Source organism: Gallus gallus, chromosome 3 (assembly GCF_016699485.2).
Source record: "Gallus gallus isolate bGalGal1 chromosome 3, bGalGal1.mat.broiler.GRCg7b, whole genome shotgun sequence".
Classification (NCBI taxonomy): Eukaryota; Metazoa; Chordata; class Aves; order Galliformes; family Phasianidae; genus Gallus; species Gallus gallus.
Window position 1 is genome coordinate 1,951,754 of NC_052534.1, and position 21,580 is coordinate 1,973,333.

General features: G+C 48.8%; 1 protein-coding gene and 1 long non-coding RNA gene across 12 annotated transcripts in view; one reads left to right on the plus strand and one right to left on the minus strand.

Moving 5' to 3' along the window:
* The window catches only part of BCL11A (B-cell CLL/lymphoma 11A), a 58,895-nt gene that overhangs the window by 19,169 nt on the left and 18,146 nt on the right, over positions 1 to 21,580 (minus strand). The gene's annotated exons all lie outside the window — the stretch shown is intronic.
* Positions 12,407 to 20,097, plus strand: LOC121110237. 4 transcript variants are annotated; one of them, XR_005858482.1, is made up of 5 exons: positions 12,407 to 12,536; positions 13,189 to 13,293; positions 15,026 to 15,404; positions 17,193 to 17,272; positions 18,876 to 20,097. It is a non-coding gene; the product is annotated as an uncharacterized LOC121110237 (long non-coding RNA). The 4 variants fall into 4 exon arrangements; XR_005858481.1 differs by lacking the exon at positions 18,876 to 20,097 and adding an exon at positions 17,672 to 18,518; XR_005858483.1 differs by lacking the exons at positions 15,026 to 15,404; positions 18,876 to 20,097 and adding an exon at positions 17,672 to 18,518.

The window sequence follows — 21,580 nt, forward strand, 5'->3', positions numbered from 1 at the left end:
GATGCAGTGCAAACACCTCCCATCTCTCAGCTTTGGGGTCTGAGCATCTCCAAACACAAACAACAAAAGAATTTGTCTTCCTGTTTTCCCATCTGCAGCTATAGCTCACCTTGCTTTTGAAAAAACACAGCTGGCCATTCGTTTGAGGGTAAGAAATTGGTTTCTGGTCATTTTTTTTAGCTATAACATAATAAAAGATCAATAACATTAATAAAACTGAACACCAATATTCTGCACTTTGTTGTATCTAAGTCTGAGGAGCTCAGCACGCTTCACAAATGGCCACTAACGGCACAGAAAGGAGATGGATGGGCAGCAGCTCCATAAGGAATGTGAAACCCCTCAGTGTGCCTCACTCCTATGGGGCAGGGCTGGAGGTGGCCAGGTGCAGGGTATGTCTGAAATTGCCATCAGGTTCACCTCACCACTGCTCTGACGTCCTTGGCAATCCAGTTAAGATTTGACAGCATTTAAAGATGACAGCGCTGGAGGTAATGGGACAATGCCATAACAGGATTACAGGAAATGTGAAAGAAAGGACATACGTACATAATGTCATTTAGGTAATGTCATCTATGAACAGCTTTTGCTTCCATTTTTGCTGACAAAGAAGTCTGTATCACTTATAGAATTCCTTTTAAACTCTGTTATTGCCCTAAATAGTTTCCTCTTTCCTGAGAAAACCCTTGCACACACCAGTACAAACACTTCAGCACTTACTGGCTGGACTCCATTGCCAAGGAGTGCAGAGGGTCAGGGCAGGATGCCTCACATGTCCCTGAGCCAATGCCTGCATCCTTCCCCACTCGCCTCCTCCCAGTACCCTTCCCATCAGCATTCCCTCACAGTCCTGTCACAGCTGCCCTGTCTGCCGTGAGCACAGCTTCCTCCTCGCCCCACTAGAAGTGCTGCTTCGTGCCAAGTGGCTGGCCACAAACAAAGGCCTGTTTGACCAACACTTGCTCCCAAAACAAAACCCTGGCTGGAGGAGGAAGTCCCAGCAAGGAGGGGGAGCCGGGTCTGTGGCTATTTAGGAGCCCCAGGACGTGCATTCCTGCCAGACAATGGTGTCTGGCCTCCCCATTCTCTGCCCCAAGAAAATCCCCTCTTCAACACCATGTTTCTCATGAGGTCTAATAAGAAGAAGGGACATAACAAGAGCCCCTAGGTTGTGGACAGACAATAGGTGCTGCCTGTGGGGGACAAAAGCCACTGTGTCCAGTGCCAGTCCTAGTAGGAGCAGTCCTGCTCCCGCAGGAGAAGCTGGACTTTAGAGTTTGCAGCTTCTCAAAAGAAAACTTCTGTCGGTAGGTTAGTTTCCTATGAACCAAAATAGCCTCCCAAAGGACCTGGGGAAGGATTTCTAGAGCGACAGTTATTGCTGGGAAACACAGAGGTGGCTTTGGGTGGCTAAAATTAATGGAGAAATTCAAGGGGTGCCTATAAGGTCCTCTCTTGCTCCCCTTTCCCAGCGATATATACCCATCTTCTCTTTTTATGAGCAAAATGCTTCTTTTGCACTTCTGAGCCTTGCCTTAGGTGACTCCTTCCCCACTCTGGTGAAAGTAACTGTTATAAAGAAGAGGACCTTTTGCCCCATCTATCTGTGAGATATTGGCATGTGAAGCTGGCGATTAGAGGAAACACCCTGCTTGGACAGCTGGCCCCCACCCCGATAAGTACAGTTGAAAACCACAGGGGTTACATCGCTGTGTGCAAGCCTGACAGCCTTATCCGGTAATAACCAGACGTGCAAATCTTCACCATGTTGAGCAACGTGACATCTGTCTGTTTGAGCAGTGTGTGGTGTGGAACAGCAGGGCTGGCGATGGGGCAGCAATCCGGATGAGCGGAATGGTGTGAGGACAGCAAAGTGGTCACAGGACAGCGGGCACCCACTATTGCTTTTTAGTGTTTTTTTTTAACCCCAAAACAGCAGTAGTCATCACATGGACTTCTGGATTGTACGGTTAACAGCTCAACACATCAAAATGCCCTCCCTAGAGCAAGGGAAGCCACAAATGATGGACAGGGCAGGACGTGGGCAGCAGCAGAATGCCCTGTGGTCACTGAGCTGCCAGCAGGGACCTGTGCAGCTTCTGCTCTCCAATTTCCCCCAGCCAAAGCCACAGGCTTGTTTCCCCAGCCAGCACAGTAGTCTGCATCCCCAGATGCTAGACACAGCACCTCTGGCTTCCTTTCAAATATGAAATGCTTTTCTCCTTCAGAAAAAGCACTGGTGGTATTTCCTTCTATGGGTTTACTGAAGACTTCCTGCAGGCTTTGGTGGGAGCAAGACCACATCGTCTGTCTGTCTGTCTGTCTGTCCAGGCATACGTTACTAATAGAGCACACTCATGATAAACACAGATACATTAAAATTCCTCACAAAGCCGTAATATTTGGCTCTCCAGCAGCACTTTCCAGATGGCAATGAACCAAGCCTTTAAAGAGCCAGCCCCCATTGGAGGCGTGTATCACCAGCCCCCTTCAACAGGTAGCAATGGAGATGGAGAAATCAGGTGCACCAGCCCCACTCCTTCCCACTAGCCCCATGCACCAGCACCAGGTAAGGGAAAGAAAAGCTCTGAGGTTTTCTAAAGGTTACTAATCATCTTGGCACCAAGTCTGCTCGTTGCATATTTCTCAGTGCTCAGGCAAGGAGCACACCACCAGCTTGGCTGCAAAGCACAGAACACCACCAGCTCCTTGGCATCACCACTTCATGGCGGCTCCATTCTCACGACAGCAGGGCTGTGACCATCTTCAGGGAGGAAGAAACTGAGTTATCATCTCCAGAGCTTTCTGGACTTTTCTTCTGACATAGATAAGTATGTGCACGTTTGGAGAGCATGTTTCTATGCATTACATTTCTATGCTGCAGAAGTGCTCACACACTGCTGCTTTCAGGCATCGCTGGGGTACAAGTACACAGCAGAGCCGAGATGCCCATCCCCTTGTGGCAGCACCTGTGGCACATCAACAGCTGCCAGACCCCACTGACTGCAGTCGATGTGGATGTCAGGATGAAATCAGCTGTGGGGGAACACACACAGTGGGTGTGCAGCCTGTGTTTTAAGCAGCTGCATGCTCTACCTTCATTTCCCATCTTTCCTAAAGCTGAGCACTTAAAACCCCACCAAACCAAGCATCTCCCTGCCGTCTCTACAGCTGTCATCGGAGGTGAAGTTTTGCTAAAAGACACGCAGGTGAAATTTCAGGAATGGGACAACTCCTGTTAGAGCAGGACCTGAAAAACAGGGTAAATACCCTGTTATCTGACCAGCCACCTTGCCGTGAGTGAGGTGTCCACCCCGTGATACAGACCTGCTGGGTGAGCAGGGATGCTCGGTGCAGGGCACTGTGTGGCCAGTGCCACTGAGTTAATGAGAAGGCACCAAAACAGGGATTTATTCCTTACCGGGAGCAGAGGGGATAGCTGCAGCCACAGGAACGGCTGAGCTGGCCTGGTGCTTTTGGTGTTGCTGATGGGAAACAAGACCCACACAGCAGGTTGCCAAATCACGCTACCCAATGGAACAAGCTGCTGCAGCACTGGCTTCTGAACTCACAATCTTGGAAGACAGAACTGAGGCACACGTGACGTATTTATAAATTATATACCACCTTTTAATTTTTAAATGTAAATATCGTTAGACAGAAACTCTACCACAATTTTCATTCTTCCCTTGGCTGTGGGATTCATACTCTTCTTTCCCTGGAGAAAAACAAGCCCTAAAAAACACACAAATGTTGTGCTGAAGCCTACTTTTTTGAAGCTATCAGAGGTACAGCAATAGTTGTTAGGGGGGCACACTTTCCCTGCCCTTTCCTTCTTCAGTTCTGATGCTGGAGGACACCAGGAGGGCTGCAGTACTCAGGTCTTCAGTTTCACAGCCTTACAAACTTTTTCCAGGCTCCTAATCTTATAACTAAGTCTGCAATAAGACATGCAACTGCTAGCAGCATATTGAAACACCAGGCTTTCTCTGCCAGGATTGGGGCAGCTACTGACATGCACCAAACCCTTTCTCGACAGCCTCTCCTTTCCAACAGCAGTATTCAATCTCTTTAAATAACTTTTATGAAACCTCTCATCTTCTTTAGCAGAGCCTCAAGCCTTCATTAGCTTTGTGGCTCTGGATTAATTCCCTTGCTTTCATGAACACACCTGCAGGTGACACCACTCTGTGGCACCCTGCGGCATGACAATGAGATGCTGTGGCAACAGTTTTGATGCCATAGATAGCATTTTAATTTGAGATGTGCAATAAACATGTAGCAAGTTTTGTCTTAAGGTGCAGAAGAAAATGATGGAAGCATCTATTCAGGAAGGGTTTGCACTGTGCAAAGGCAGCAGGACTCTGCTGAAGCTGATGAGTTATCCCAGTTATGTAAATCCAGCACAACAGTGCTCTGTCCAAGGAAAGTCCAGGGAATAAGAGGTCAGAAAGCCTTTCAGCCTCATAGGGGAAAAGTTATAATGACATTCTCTTTATGGAAGGGAACTCTAGCCTTGCAGAAGACATATAGAAGTGTGAACCCCCCTTGTGTACATATGACCTGAAATGTGACTGAAGTCATGTTTTCAGGTTTTATCCTGAAGCTCAGAGTGCCAGTAGCATCCTGTAACCCATAGCATCAAGAGTGGAAGCTTTAAGAAAACCTGCAGCCAGCAGTAGCAGCCCAGATCTGCAGACATTCAGACGAACCAGGGAAACAGGCGGAAGGCTCACACATCATGCCCAGCCTCATCACTATCACCTGGCCCAGCACCGCTACCACAGAAGCCAGCACCAGGCTTCCAGCTCCCCATTTCTCCTCTTGGGTGATGACCAACGTTTTCCGGAGCAGGGACCCCGGGCAGGGCCAGCAGGTCCCACCCGTTGCCGCGTGGCTCGCAGCCAGGCAGTGCATGCAGGCAGAGCTGCTGTGAGGTGAAATGTATGCAAGCTGTAAGGACTACACCTCAGAAAGCCTGGAAATGTGACAGCTTTTTGTGTTGTAATAATGCAATTCAAAAGACCATCGGAATTGTATAAATATTTGTACAGACACTTATCGCTGCAGCAGTCAGATACTCAGTCCCTCTAAATCAGCTGATCTGCTTGACGTCCTTGCCTCGCTCCGCAAAAGCCTGCACAACAGAATCAAGCGAGACCACCGGCGTGATCTATAGAGTGTAACATAAAGCCTCTGTTTGGATTTAAAGTCTCCGTTCTCTGCCACCGCCGCTTTCTGGGAGGCTGTCAGCAAAATAAAGTAGAAAGGAGAATTGGATTTTCAGCTGACTAAAAGAACGTGGGCAGGAAGAGCAGTTTAGCCATCGAATTAATTAATTATTATTAGCACAATGAATGCTTGCTAGGTGATGTTTGTACTTTGTTGCTGTAATTAAATATTCTCACTCATGCAGTTCTCAGCCTTCAGAAATTAGTCTTACAGTCTGGATTTGTTTTGTGTTTTCTTTTTTTAATCAGAAAATACATTCAGGCTGAATTTTTCATTGTCCGCTGACACAGAAAAGCAGCAGAAGGCCCCTTCGTATCCATGCCCACCACCCTGCCTACACAATCAGGTGTGCTCCTGCAGCGTCAGGTGGATGGAGCTCTCACGTGAGGACACTCTGGCACAGGCACTGCTCGAGGTGCAGAGCAGACCTCAGCTCTGACTTCAGCCCTGTGTGGAGCTGCCTCACGGCACGCTGATGCCACAGCCGTGCTCCATGGCGAGCTTGTGGGTGACGCCAATGGGCAGGTACCCAGGCCGGGTACAGATCTTGAGGCTGCAGCATCCACCTCCTACCAGGGCTACTCGCCAATACTTGTGCGCTGCTCTGCACCTCATTTGAGGCCCACTGGCTTCAGTGAACTGCTGACAGACAAAGGGCCTTTCCGCTTGGGGTTTGGTTTAATCTTCTCTTTACCCTCAGATGGACACATGCAATCACTCCACTTTGTCATCGCAATCCATAGCTGATTTAGCTAACGCTCCATTCCAGCAGGAAGCATCTTAACTCTGAAGAGCTGATGATTGCCCCAGCAATCAGTTGTTCAAATAGTTGAAAATTAAGACTATTGCACACAAAGTAAATTAAGTAATTTTCTACCCTCCTAGGGTCTTTTGAGTCTATCAGATTTCCCCCAACTGGTGTGTCATGCTGCCTCATTACTATAAAGAAAATACATCTCCATGAGTCCTTTAAGTGGACTCCCCTTAAAGACTTTGGAATAACCAGATCTGAGCAAACGCAGACCCCACTGCAGTCCAAGTGAAGAGCAGGGGCCATTCACAGAGCATGGCTATATTTGCTCCCACGTTCAACCTGCCACAAGCCACACACCCCTAGAAAGGATGTAGGAAGACGTTCTCTCTCATGTCAATTTTCTCATAGCTGAGATTGCTGTGATTTTGTTTGCAATGAATTCAGCAGAATTAAACATGAGGAAAGATACCCTTCAGTACAAGAGGACTGCAATCTGATCCCAAGGCAGGCATCAGTTCAGCATCCTCCACACAGCAGTCCTATCTTTCAATCTCGTTCCTAAAAAGAAGTCAGCAAGCCAGCCTCTAGGCTGTGACTGATCCTTTTTAAACAAGCATTTTGAACTTGTTTCCCTGCTATCAGATGCACTGTTAGCTCTAGCCATACAACAGTCCCACAGCCCCTAGACAGGGCTGCACAACTTTGTACCACTCACTGGAACCCTTCCACCTTGCCTTGGACAACTGTGGGAGATTTTATTCTCAAGCTCAAACACTCTGCAACCACTCCAAGCATTTGAAGCCAAGGAGTAAGCATTCAGCATTATGGCAGCAGCTGCTGGAGCTGCATGTTCTGCTCAGCCTTTCCTTGTAACCTTGTTTTCACTACTTCTAAGGTTGGAATTTTTTTTCTTTGCAGCAGCAACTCTCCCTGGTCGATCTTAGGCCAGAGGTGAGCTTTTGTAAACCATGTAGGAAAAAAAAAAAATCAGTCAGTTATTTTCAACTAAAAAGAGAAGAGGGGTTTTTCTAAGACATTTGATCACAAGTCAGCATATGATGGAGCAAGCGGCCGTCCTGAGTCCCCATGCAAATCAAGCCCTTCAAGAACAGGTGATCGAGAGACTGGTGGGGAACAAGATAGGAAAAGAAAGCAAATGCTAGTAACAGTTAAATATTTCCATGCATGCTGCAAAGCACGTTCAGTAAGTGCTCTGGGCTGCGTTTATAGCAGGTGGCAGACAGCCCTTGAGAGGCAGAGGTCCAGCAGGACACAGTCCACATCTCATCTGAGAGATGGAAGAACCAGAGCTCTTGGGCATCTCCAACCTGGGGCTTTCTAGTAAAGTCTGCTTGTCCAACAACGCTGATCACCTGCACCCAGAAGGCGAGAGCAGTTACTGGGAACTCCAGCCCGGGAAAGCGTACCCATGTACCCTCTGTGCACACCTTCTGACCTGCCAATTGCTCTGGCTTGTGTGAGCACAGGCCACAGCAATTCCTCCTGCTCCTCCAGGCTCTATCCTCACATCTCACCTTGATTTCATCCACTGGTGAAGCCACACTCAGGAGAACCTCTCAAGCAAGCATGGAAATCTGCCTGGATAGGAGAACTTCCCCTGAACAGCCCCCACAGCTAGAAAAATCCCTGTCTTTCATCTCTCCAGCCATTTTGCATCAGCACAGGGACACCACTGCCTGCACCAACAACAGCATTTTTGCCCAAAGGAGATGCCCTGGTTTGCCCCCTGTACCATGGCTGGATGCAGTGCAGCGGAGGGTTCTTAGTGCATTCTGATGAGATGCTTTGCAAGGAAAAACAAGTGGAAGGTTGTACCCCAGAGTGTTCCAGACACGCTCCAAGACCTGCTGCCAGCGCAGTGCCCAGTGCAACAACCAATTGTGCTGGCAGCCTTGAATGAATTTGGTGCAGCCATGTGCTCCATGCCACCAGGTGATGGTGACACACAAGCAGATCTGCCTGGTTAGCCACTGCCACTGCACTTGCTGATCAACACAGCATCTTGTGGTGGGAATAATCCCAGGCATGTAGAAGGCCATAGGATGAAACCTCGGTACAAGCAAAGCCCAAGCAGCAAAGCTGCACATTGGAGAAAGCACTGAGTAGGACTGAGGAGAGGAATATGACTACTCTTGAGCCAGCCAGTTTGTTCCCAGAAGGTCTGTGGTTACCTGTGCACTGTTCTTGCCTCGGTCATGCCTTGTCTGGGGACAAGGATTTGCCTGGACACAGTCAGCAAAGGTGGACTTGAAAATAAAACCTGCTCTGAGCCATTCTCCCCAGCATTTTCAAGAAGCCCCTCAGCACCAGATGGCCAACCCGGCATGAGAACACTACACAAGCAGGAACCTTCCTCTTGTTACCCCTTATCTGTCTTTCAGCCTTGATAAAAATCAGTCTATGACCTCCTGCTCCTCTTCATAATATTTTCTTTCAAAATCAGGCTCACTCTGTTGTCTGCATCCCCAAACGAGCTGTAGTGCCGGCTTGGCTGAAAGGCCTCCCACCACATTCGTGCTGATATTTTGCTTAGAAATCAGCGTGTTCAGGAGCCACAAAACCCAGAGGTGTTTCTGGTCCTTTCCTAACTGAGCCTGTTGTTCTCAGGCACCATCAACTGGAGGAATGTTCCCTCTCTCTCTTGATAATAAATTATTTGGAAATGTTTACACAGAGGATTAAATCTAAATCTGGGCTGGAGAGCATGGCTTGCTCCCAGCTTCTGCTCAACCTCACCATGGATCAGGAGCCTACCATGCTCCTCCAAAGCTGCTTTCCACAGTGTCTTGCCATGTCCCTGCCATCCTGGTGGCAGCCCTGACTGGGATTGGCAGCACACAGACAGAGCCCGCAGGCAAAAACTGGCAGCTGCCAGGCTGGGGAAATCACCCATGAGGTGCATGAGCAGGTGGGCTTCGCTTCAGCTGGACAAACGTTTCTTGTCCATGGACTCACACAAGGCCCTCTGCGCTCTGCGCAGTGCTTGCACAGGCTCACACAACCCCTTATCTCCCCATCAGGGCTTGTAGGGGTGGTTGCTCCTCCCCATGCTGCACTTCTCCTGTGCAAACACTCTCCTCACCTTCTGGCCCGGTGCACAGGATCAGTCCATGAAGCTCCTAACTCTGCCAGGCGTGGAGCTCGTGGCTGCCTGCCATAGGAAGGGGCAGTTACAGATGTGGAGCTCATAGCTGGAGCCATGCCCAGATCGCACCAACAGGCAGCATCAAGACACTGCTGCAGCATGGGGCAGGACAGAGCTCACCAGGGAGGGCACCACTGGGAGCATCAAGCCCCCCTGAGGCATGGTGGCATGAGCTGGCACAGTGGCACAAGCCAGTGAGACTATCTGTGGTTGCTTGTGTTCTTCTCACTCTGCCCCAAGAGCTCCCAGTCTGCACTGAGCCCCAGGTGGCTGAAGGAGAGCAAGGTGGCAAGGAAATGGCTTGGAGGCTTTGTTCTCTGTGCCCTTGGCCCCAGCCCAAGCGGCTGTCGGGTCGTGCTAATGACCTTTGCTTTAGAATAAAGCCATGTTTTCTCTACTGCAAGCACAGTGTTCTCCTGCAGTGCCTGCCAAAGGGAAAACGCTGGGCACCAATAACATGAGTGTCCCTACTTCCGTCTCAAAAACACTCAGTAGGGCTCCATTTCTCTGTCGGCAGGCTCCAATAACATTTTAAGTGCCAAGATTTATACGCAGACTCTTATAAATGTATTCCATTATAGCCTTTGTAAAACTACATTTCAACCTAAACATTCAATTAATGTAATTAAATTGCTACCTGACGGTATTATCTAATTTAACTCCGGATCTGCGCTATTGAAAAGCATGTGTCTTTTAGCACTCCGACTGGCAAGACATGTGATAAACAGACCTATAAACATGTTGGCTCAACTGAGCTGTTTAAAAATAAATTAGCAAACTATAAAAATAAACAGTAACATACATATGTACTCAATTATGAACTAAGTCTAATTTTTGTTCTGAAATACTGTCTTTGACCTTAGTCATAAACAAGCACCATTAAAAAAACATAATATCTCAACAGACAGAAGGGCAGGGATTAAATGCTCGTTGAGCACCACAGAATGCAAAATAAGTGATGAAAAGAAAGAAGAAAAGAAAGAAACGGGAGGGGAGAAAAGCGCACCCTTTATTAAACACAAAACCTATATCAACTGCAAGAGTTTATGTTGATGAAAGCTCCTTATGTTGGAGCCAAAGAAGCAGAGACCCAGCGAAGGACTTGGGCTGTTTCATGTGGTTCCATGCCATACACATCTCAGGGTGAACAGCCCCGCTGGGCGCTGCATGCCCATCCCAGGGATGCTGGTGTCTGTCTCGGTGCTGTCCCACACAGCCCCACAGGTTAAAGCCCTGCAATGAGGCTGTGAGCGGCCTGGAACAAACAGGTAAAATGCAAGGACATCCCTGTGCCACACCAGAGCATAGGGGGGATATCCGACCCAACTGATTCTTACGACTAAGGACCGGTGCTCAGTCCCATGTTTCCCCCAACAGTCCTGTGCTTCCAGAAGACTAGAGCAAGGCACCATGACACAAGTGCCAGCACAACTGCATTTCCTGCAGGAAGGAAGGTGAAAAGGAAGGAAGGAAAGAAGAGTGAAAAGTTGGAGCCCCGTTGGCACGTTTCTCATTTCCGTGAATTTCTGTGATTTGGGATTTCTGTGGGGTTCAGGCTCTGTGGCTCAGTGTTCCTGCCTGTGTGAGTACAGGCAGTAGCCATGTGGAGCCATGCACACACGCAGAACTCACCAGAAACCCCAAATCCATGTTCCATATACAAAAGCACACATTCATTGTGCAAAACCAATTTGAGAGTGGGCTACCAACAACCTTACATGCATACAAAATATCAGCAACTCATGCTTGTGGAAAACACAGTAAGGAAGGCAGGTGGGCACGAGGGCCTGGGAGGAAGACTTCCTCCCCACTACACAGCAGTGGGTGACAGAGACCCAGAGTGCAGTCAATAACAACATGCACTCTGTCAGCACCCAAATGAGAAGGCCTGTCCCCATTTGCATGGCGTGCAACTGGAAGGATATTATCCATGAGACAGCCTCAGCATGGCTGAGCTCAATGTTACCAGAAGTGGGATGTTGGAGAGCACAGGAAACTCCCCCATGCAATGGGAAAAGAGGAGGATGGAAATCAAGGTGGGTTGTCCTGGCTCTGGGTTATTGGGAAAGTCCCGCTGGGTTACGACCAGCCTCTTCCAAGGACATCTAGCTCCTCCAAGATGGAAAGCATCTGAGCTGTGCCCACCACCACCACCACAGCATCTCAGGGCCACCCAAGAGCCTCCAAAGTATTTGCTGGTTACCATGTTTTTCCATTTTCCTTTTTTTATATACTTCTGCGCACAAATGTCAGCTGTTCCCTTAAGCAACATCTGGATGCTGCTGCTCCAGAGCCATCTCCCAGCCTGCAGCTCGCCTTGCTCCCCGAGGACGCATTCTTTGATTACAATTAAAGTAACATGCCTGCCCAAAAATGAAATGCCATTTTCTGACCATCCATCCTGTTCCACCACCAACATAATACTCAGAGGTGCTACTCATGCAGACATGAAGTGCTAATGGCTACCTGGTAACATGGCTCATCAGGCTAATATTCTGACAGTTCTCTTAATGCTTTAAGCAAAACTTAAAGCTAAGAGAGCTCTAATCTGAAAGCGAAGGCTGCAAGAATTGCAGTCTGCAAAAGCTGCACACGAAGACTCTACTTCCCCGTGTGCTGCACCAATACACACACGCCATCCCCTCACAGCCACACTGCTCCCAGGCTGGACAAACTGCAGATGCTGAAGCACAGAGGCACCTGTAAGAAACAGCAAGCCATCATTAAATCCCATCTGAGCCTGTGCTGTGTGTGCTCAAAGGGCAGGAGCTCTCTGGTCCCCAGAGCTGTTGCAGGCCAGCAGATACCCAGCGGCTTTCAGCATGCACAGAGAGACATTTCCTTTTTCCAGCTTTGCAGTTGTTGATTATAACAAGCGAAGAGCACTAACAAGCCTAGTTGGAGCACACTGCACAGAGGTTAAGAAACAGAAGGTGTTGATGCAATAACCAGCATCACACAACTTCTTAGTCCCATTTCAAGCAAAAGCGGATGGGCACAACTGTGAGGGAAAACCAGGGATGCTCCAACCCAAATCCACAACGCCAGAAAAAAGACAGGAGAGCAGAGGAAGTAAATCTGCTACCAACTTGGATCTTGCAAGGACTCTGCACTGGCCGGGCTCAGGACAGGACACTGCTTCCAGTTGATCTCTGCTCTGCCCCAGCATGCCTGGTCTTTTACTAAAAAGATTGCTCCACAACAGTAGTAACTACAAGGTCTTAATCGGCTGGACTGCATCACAAACGTGGGTGGCATCTGTTACTTGACAGCCACTGTCTCCACGAGTGGTGTCACAAGATTCTGAGGCTGGCTGCTCTGCACCACCCGCATGCCCATGACCGTGGCAAGCAGCTCGTGAGTCAGGTGACAGAAGCAAAACAGGTGACCAAGGCTCCTCTAGCAGCAACTTTCCTGGCCTTGCTGCTCTTCCTCTGGTCACAGACTCCACAGCTCCCTCATATCCACAGGAGAGTCTGGCCTCATCCACCTCCATGCTGGCTAAGGGCAGAGAAACAACTGCAGAACAAACCTCTGGGTTCCAAGCTTGCTGTGGCACCAACACAGGACACCTCTGCCATGTCACCTGGAGGCAGCCATGTGCATCAGCCTCCTACAGCGCTGCACAGGTGCTCCAGGGTCATTAACCAGAGCATGTTTGCTGCAAGTGAGACCTGAACTAGCTTTGGGCCTTGACCCCAGCCTCAGGTCTCAGTCCCAGCCTTGAGTCTCAGTCCTAGTGGTCCCAGTCTCAGGTCTCAATCCAAGCCTTGAGTTTCACTGTGCTCATGAAATGAGACAAGCAGTGTATGTGCATGTCAGCACAGAAGGGCTTCCAGCACCCTAGGCTGGATGCAAAAACCACAGATAGCATTTCCAAGAGAGTCTAAATAAGAGGAGGTGGAGTTTCCTGATAAAGAGGATTTCCTTGCTCAAATATCAAAGGATTCTCACAAAGAAAAGGGAGAATTACATCAGTCTGAGGCACACTTTCTCTTTTAAACTCTGACCTTCCATTGTCTGTCTTCTTGACTAGGATTTAAAGGCCCATTGTTCGACCACATTACATGGCACAATCCAGAGCCATGGCACCAAGGGCTTCAGCAGCACCAGATCCCCAGGAGACACTGAGCTGGCACAGGTAGGTCAGAGTTTCCCATCAGCACCCAGAGTAGAGCTCCTGCATGCTTAGCCAATTCTCTGTACTGGTGGGAAGGTAGATGGGGCTCTGTAGGAGGAGCTGCCCATGGCTTCCTTGTGTCCTCAACACCTGCCCACTCTCACCAGTGCTCTCCTGGCCCTGCAGACAGCAGCCTTCCCATACCAAATGCAAACAAATGGGTAGAGAGCAGGTGGCAGAAGCATAACATATGCCTAAAATGGTTAGAGTGATCTATGAGCTTCTTTGGGTTATAACGTTCCATTAACATGACATTTATGTGTAGTAATACAACACCGCTCACTTACAAGAACCCATCTCTGCCTGCTCTATTTTCCTGAATGCAGTGAACAAAGCAGACCATTGGGAGGGCACTGGTGTGGCACAGACCCCTCCAATGGGGGACGGGGTAGGACAGAAGTGGAAGCATTGGATGGAGACACACCAGGTAGCACAGCTGCCAGCACAGGAGAAGCAGAGGGACAAGGGAAAGGACTAAAGGGCAGTGCATCAGGAGCCGAGACATGGAGAGCCACAACTGGAGTCAGACGTGACAGCTGATGCCAATGCTGTCCTCCAGCAGCACCCCGAAGCACCCACAGGGCTGTAGGGCAGCCGGTGGCATGCTTTGGGGCACCCTTAGTGTCAGCCAGGCCTGCTAAGCACTTAGTTTTTGTTCTTCTGATTTATAAACCCCACTGAAATGGGCTGCAGGATGGACTGCCTTGTAACTGCAAGCTTTCATTGTTCTTAGCAAATGACTTTGTTTGCAGCTTCTGAACTGTCTAATTTATTTTGCCCCTATGTTTTGGTCATTCATCTACTCTGTGCGTAATGGTGCTCCAAATGCTGACACCTGGGAAGCGTCTAAAATGCCGCAACCCTTACACAGCCCCAAGGAGGTGAAAGGACCAAGGGCAACTGCTGAGTCTTCCTACAACAAGAGAGGGATAATTCATCTCCTCTTCCCTCCTCCCTGCAACAGGCACAGCTCTCAGCTCATGGGGTTTGAGTAATACAACGAAGGAGATGGATCAGGTTGGCATACTCAGTGTCCTGTGCAATTAGAGAAGGAAGGAAATCAGGACCTGGAACCCAGTCCAACACCTAAGTCAACAGAGGTTGTTCAGCAGATTCTGGCAGCGCATTTCACCCTTTAACATGCACTGGTGAGACAATGAACAACTGAGGGCACTTCACTTTGCATTTCTTGCAAATGTAGTTGCCGGCTTGTAGCATTTCAGAATAAATGCAGAATCAGCAGGGGCAATTGCTAGCCTCTTGATAGATGTCTAGAAATCTAGAAAAGGCATCTAGTGACACAGGGATAAAACTGAGGACACAGAAAGCATCACCAAAGGGCAGACAGAACAAACTAAGAGCTAACTCCCATAAGCAGATTAAATTCATGCCATCGTATTTTACCTGCATTCTGCATTTTGCGTCGCTCAGGTGCCTTGGGATAAGTGCACACAACCACAGCCATGACACCAGGCAATTACGGATGCAGGAGATTAAGAACATTCTGGAACGCTGACTACACCCAGTGCCAAAAATGTATCTCCCATCTGTAGGACAAAATGGGTGTGGAACTCCTGATAGAAAGATCACTGCACTTACATAGCGCAGTGCAGGGACCCCTGTGTTTGCTTCTCCCTGGTGAGAAAAACAGCCACAGAAATGTGCTCGTTCCATCTCTCTACATTTTTTCCAGAAGTACATAGAGCCAGATGGGAAAATGAGGTGGGAAACACCAAAATCCCTGCTCCACACCTTGTGAGGACAAAGCAGGCACCAACGGCTGCTCTGGGTGCTCAGCAGAGCCCAGCGCTTGTGCTGCCTTCTGGAGACCCCAGTCACACAGCGTGTGGCACTGCATCCTTCAGAGCAGCAGAAAAAAGACAGGAGAGCAGAGGAAGTAAATCTGCTACCAACTTGGATCTTGCAAGGACTCTGCACTGGCCGGGCTCAGGACAGGACACTGCTTCCAGTTGATCTCTGCTCTGCCGGACGTGTTCGATCCAAGCTCAGTTTACAGCTCACTACACTTGAGGGTGTGTTTGAGCCACTCTTTGCTGAGGAGTTTTTTCCAGGTCTGTTCTGACTTGTCCCCTTCATGGTTTTGCAGCACTTCTTGATACTGATACTCAGTTACCTTGCTCACATGGCTCAGACAACAACTTTGTTTCTTTTTCTCCTTCTTAAGGGAAGACATACAGAGATGAACCATGGGTTCCAAGGGCGCGCACATGGACTGCTGGTCCCACCGTGCCCCCCTCCTGCCCTCCTTGACACTTTGCCACATGGGTCAGACAGCAGAGCCAACCCCTCCCCCAAGTTCTAAAATACCCATAGTCCTGTCCGGCACACTTCCCTTCCCCCTCTAAGAACTCACCCAGGTACTCTCATTACAGCCACTGTTCCACACAGGTTAATAAATACTTCCTGGGATGAGTAAGGGTTCTGCAATCTGACCCCAACACAGCAGAAACAATTGCTGATGGCCAAATCTCCGTGCCTGCATTGTGCTGAATGCTGTATACTCTGTGTGCAGAACACAGCACCATAGTAAATTTGAACACGTGCAAATAACGTGTTGGCCCCGCTTCTGGCCTCTAGTTTTTATGTCAGCATTGCTGTGATGGCTCTGAAATTTAGCAGATGCTGACAGCTCCTGGCAAACACGCTATAAAATTATTCTGAAACAAAGGCAAAATAAAAAAATAAAAATAAAAATAATAAAATTCAAGATGTCTTTCCCTCCAAGTACAACATTTAGAAAAAAAAATAATTACAGGTTTTTGTTAATTTAAGAAAGTGCTTCCCTTTTTTCTCCATCAGACACAAGGTGTGAATTATGCAAACACCATTTGAATGTGACTGCATTATTTACATACTGTAGTTCTAACAACTGATGCAAATGCAAGAGCCGGGGAGTCAAAACCTCAGTTTCCAAGAGCTTCTTCGAAAGAGCAGCAAGGCCTTCCCAGCCTTGCAAGCACCACACTGGGAGCACTGGCAGGACCCAGCCCCTCCTAGCTCCCAGAAGCACAAAAACATGCCAGGCGAGGGTGCTGGCAGTGACGACGCCCATCTCCCTGTGATTAGGACTATGAAACATCATCCACACGTGCAGGTGAATAGGACTATGAAACATCATCCACACGTGCAGGTGAAGTGCACTGATAGATGTGCCCAGAGGTCTGTATAAAACCACAGGTCCACACAGAGCCAGCCAGCCAAAGCCCTGAAGAAGATAATGCAAGCAGGCAACTAGTTGTCAGCTGAAGCTGCCACGCTGTTGTGCTATCATTCATAATTCAGACCCAAAAGTCATCATGTGAGGTACCTTTTACAATTACTGCAGATCTTAAAGCAGCTTTTCCATTCAGTTTTGAAACAGAAAATTCAAGGGCAAAAGCTGCATGGAAATAAAAGGAAAGATGTTGAGATGGTGGTGCAGTGACCAAAAGAATTTCTCTTTTCTTTTTGCCACCAAAGCTGTCCCTGAATTCACTCAGAGGTGCTTCCACCAAAGCACACTTTCAGCATACCTGCCACCTACCCCTACAGCCTCTGCCTTCCTGCTGCCTTCTGAGGTGCAAGGTGCTTCAGGGCATCTAGAGGCATTGCTGGGTCACTGGGCAGCAGCTTCCACCAGTAGTGTCACACAGAAATCCCAACAGGAAACTCCCCTACGTGCCTCTCTGTCCTTAAGAAGAGGTGTCAAATGGCCTTGAAGTATGCAAACCAATACCAAGATATATGGGAAAAAATGATGTTTACTTATGCCAGTCATGGAACTAAAATAAAAGCCAATAGAAAGTCCAAGAGGATTGAAGTGGCAATCACCTTTTCCAATTTTTCTCTTTTCCTGCTAGTTCCACCACACTGACTCAAGGCACAACGCACAGCACTGCATCACCTGCCCCATGAAGCCCACCACCCCATCAGGATTTGCGTGAGTATTGGTCTGATACCTCCCTTCAGAAGGGCTGGGTGCCAGCTGCCCAGGAACACTATCAGCCCATTAAAGAGAAAATCTCTCCTGACATCAGCAGCCTTGCCTACTGCTGGCCAGCCAGCCCCTATCCTTCCCTTCTTCAAGGAGGTTATTGAGGAGGCAGGTCTGGAGCAGATCCAGCTGCATCTTGCTCTTGTGAGGCACCTTTGATCCCTATCAATCTAGCTGTAGTGACAAATGTAGACAATATTTATCTTATGTCTAAGAACATCCTTCAAGGAAAGGATGTCAGGGAGATGTTGCCTGCTGGGTCTCTCTTCCATCACTAACTGGCCCACCAGAATTGTGTCTCTGATGCTGACTCTGCTTTCGGTCTCTCTCCCTCTTGCGATTAAGGCAATCACATCTCCAACCAATTTCTGGACCTACAATCCACAGCCTGCCCACTTCAGCAGGCTCTGCTGTTGGCCACATGACTTCCCACAGGGAAGATCCACCAGTGCCCTCCCACCCGCAGAAGGCACCAGGCTCATGCTGGAGGCCCAGCACTCTTCCACCTGCTCCGCTTCCAGGGCACTTCTGCAAAATCTTCCTGTAGGCCCACTACATTAAGCCAAAAACCAACAACCAAAATGTGTCTAGTAGCCTATTAAATGGATTGTACCAATCAGATGATAAGTAAATAATACTTATCCAGAGCCTTGCCCTGAGGACATCGCACTGAGATCAGCAGGGAAGGGGCACTGAGCGTTCTGTGTGCACCCAACACCAGACACACTTAGCACTGCCACAGTGACCATTCTGGCTGGAAGGGACGTATGGGGACACAGTCCCACATTTTGCTGGGGACACCAGTGCACATGGTTCCTTCTTGTTTTACCTGCCTAATCCTCAAATTGCTACCTGCATGGAGCTCCTCAAAAGGATGGGGAAGGGGGGAAGATCAGCAAGCTCCCCATTCTCGTGGTTACAGATTACATTTCTGCAGCAGCTGCTCCTTCTGTCTACTTCCAGGAAAGCCAAACCAGACTAAAATTTAATTTAATCTGCTGTAAACCCAAGTGCCAGGCACTTAAATGGCAGCTAAAAGCGTCACTCTCAGATAACTGAGTGACACTGGCTAATAATAGGCTGTGCATTAGGGGAGACGACATTTTGTGTAACCAAAGAGGAACCAATGCTTTGAACAGCCCGGGCTGCCCAGCCCCGCTCCCACCCCCAGCCCTGCCATGGGAAGGGATGCTCCTGGGACATGACTGGTCCAGTCCAGCCCTTCTCTTTCCCCACTCCCTCCCACCAGGGCCACAGCCTTCAGCCTCCTCCCAGCGTGCCGGTGTGCCTCAGTGCGCAGCTGCCCGCACGTGCTGTTGTCTCCAAATGGTTTTTCACAGGTCAAAGTTCCTCAGGCAGCAAGATCAAGTGCTATTTTTAGGCAGGATAAGGTCACGGTGCTTTTAGAGACAGGGAGGTGTACAATAAACTATCGATCAGCCTTGGGAACTAGCACTCCAGAGAGACACGCAGATTGAAACAAAAATTGCCTGCCCGTTTTCTCTGTAGGATTGGTAGGTAAAAGCTTGTTGGGCTCCATCTCTTCCAGGAGATAAAACAAGCCAGAAGTCGCATGCCAACTGCACCGCGCATTGAGGCAGATGTGCAGGGGGGAAGGTAAAGCAAGACAGCAATGTTAATAGAAAAGATGGAAACAGAGCAGTGAGCGGTGCAATGCCCGCATTTGGGATGGGACCAGCAGCAAGCCTTCTGCTCGGCACAACTTTCCTCCTGTCGCCTGACTGCAGCTAAGCACTGGTGTGAGCTCCTACCTAGCAGATAGGAAACAATGTAAAATCTCAAGCAGGAGATTATCTGTACAGCAGCAGGAATCACAATGAAACCTGATCTGAAAGCAGTGCAATAACAGGGATGGAAGCACCAAAAAAAACCAAAACCAAAAAAACACAAGACAGACAGCCTGTTCTTTCCAAAGCAGATGCTGCTTTTTGAAAAGCTAAGGTAATCATTCCTGATTTAGGGAATCAGGCTGGAGTGTAGCTTGATTTCTTTACAAAAAGACTCTGAAGGTCCTATCAGCACTTCTGTGATTTTATTCCTAGTGTCCCTGATCGCAGAACAGAAGTTTGGGATAAACCAATTGCATTAAACAAGGACAGAATTTCTTGGGAGCAGAGTACACTGCCACAGCCACTCATCTTCCTCAGTGATCACATGGATGGAGTTTTAGGGGAATAGACATCTCAAAAATTCCAAGCAAATTCGTGTTTAGAATCGCTGCCTTCCACACATGTGGGCATTCCCTGGGCACCAGCTCACATCTGCTCAGGCTCTTTGTGCCCACAGATAGACCTGAGGGCCCGTCCACCTCTCCGCGCACCTACACAGCCCTGGGTACTGGCACAGGATGCTGGGGAGGCAGCACAGAGTGGCCCTGTCCTGCCATGGGGCTCCAGTGAGGACACTCCACAACTGGAAAGGAAACAAAGAAACAAGCCCCCAAAGTTTTAATTTTTGTCTCTTCTGTTTCAATTAGCATGCAGCATCTGACGCCGTGGCACAGGGAGCTAAAAATGTGTGCGTGGATATGTCATCCATGAACAAACTGGCTTGTGTTTGCTCTTTATTATTTAGGAAATGCACATTAATTACTGCAGATTTTCTCCTATACATCTACTGTATCTCAGACAGAATTGCTGAGAAGGGTCTGCAGAACAAAAATGTATGGGGTAATTAAATGGATATTTATAATTAGAACTTAATAATTTGCATCAGGGACAAATGAGCTCTGATTTCAATCTGTAGTGCATTTAGATTAGCCTGAAGATAGTGTAATTTGATGTTTTATAGTCCTCCTCTCAGATTATGAAACAATACAGTGCCTTTAAAGCAGCCGTGTCTGTGTCAGGAGTGCGTTAAAAAGCAGCAGCAATGAAAATGTTTGACAACGTGAAAGCAGCCATAAATTACATGGCAACTGTGTAAAAGTCGTGATGAAACAAATAAAGGCTGACCTAGAACGCGTCTGATTCACGGCGGCAGCCAAGCTCCTCACGCGCACCTCCGCACTGAGGGCCCCTCCTCACATGTGACCACCAGCACCCGCACCACTGCAAATCATCACCACTTGCAGCAGGGGTTTTGAGTTGATGTTTCCATTAATCTGGAGAAGTACCACCTCGCTCTGCCCATACAGACCATTTGGTAGAGCCCCATTACAGCTCCACTTTGCATACCAGGCCATGTCTGCAGTGGGCTCTCAAGACATGGGCACTTGACCCAAAGGTTACTGGCTCATCTCTTAGACCTACAGCCTCCTTTGGCTCCCAGCAGCCCGCACTCAAAGGCAGGCAGTCCCACAGAGCTCACCATACCTCCAAAGGTGCACAGGGTGGGTTTCCCAGGGGATGATCAATCAATACCCTGGGCACACTGGTGAGCCCCAGACCCAGAGAATACATCCCCACAGAGCTCAAACATGGGACAAGAGCTAGAGGGGCATGAGCTCTGCTCGTGTTATGGCAGCTGCAAGAGGAAATACCATGATCATCAGGTAACGGGGAGCCCTGTGTGCAGGGAAATTCACATACATACACAGTTGAGGGCTGGGAAAAATCCCAGGGTGCCAAGCAGCTGGCAGATTTGCAGTCACACCACTTATGATCTGACATGCAACTGGGAGATCAAGAGCAGAACCGGTTTTGGGAGGGAGGTTTCCAGATCCACAGTGCAGGCACACAGCACCTTGGAGCTGTATCCCACAAGCTCTTCCCAGCCTTTGTACTTTTCTCCCACCAAGCAGAGTTCAGTGCACTCCATGTAATTAACTACAAGGTAAAAATGCAAAGGGGGAAGAAAAGGAAACGCGACTGGGATCTTCAACCTGCCACGTTACAGCTGCTGGGGAGGAGCAGGGCCCTTGGGACCCAATGCCCACTGCAGAGCACAGCACGGCAGTGAACAGCCATCAAAGTCCTTGATCTGTGACAGGATCAGCCCCATCAGACAGAGCCCAGTGGTGCTGGTGGCGCTGCCGGGGGAGGCATCGGACAGGTGGTGACCCACTGCTCCCTTCCCTGCACCCCTTTGGCAGGGCCTCCCTGAGATGAGGGAAGCCTGTGCTTTCCCAGTGAAGCTATTTCTTTGCATTTGGAAATCCACCTGATGCCAGCAGGTCATAGAATGTGGCACCGAGATCTTCCTTTGCAGAGTTTCTTGTTTGACCAGAGTACACATTATTCAAATCAGCTACACTGAAAGTCAGCTAAGCTGCTGTTTGTTCCAGCACAGTGA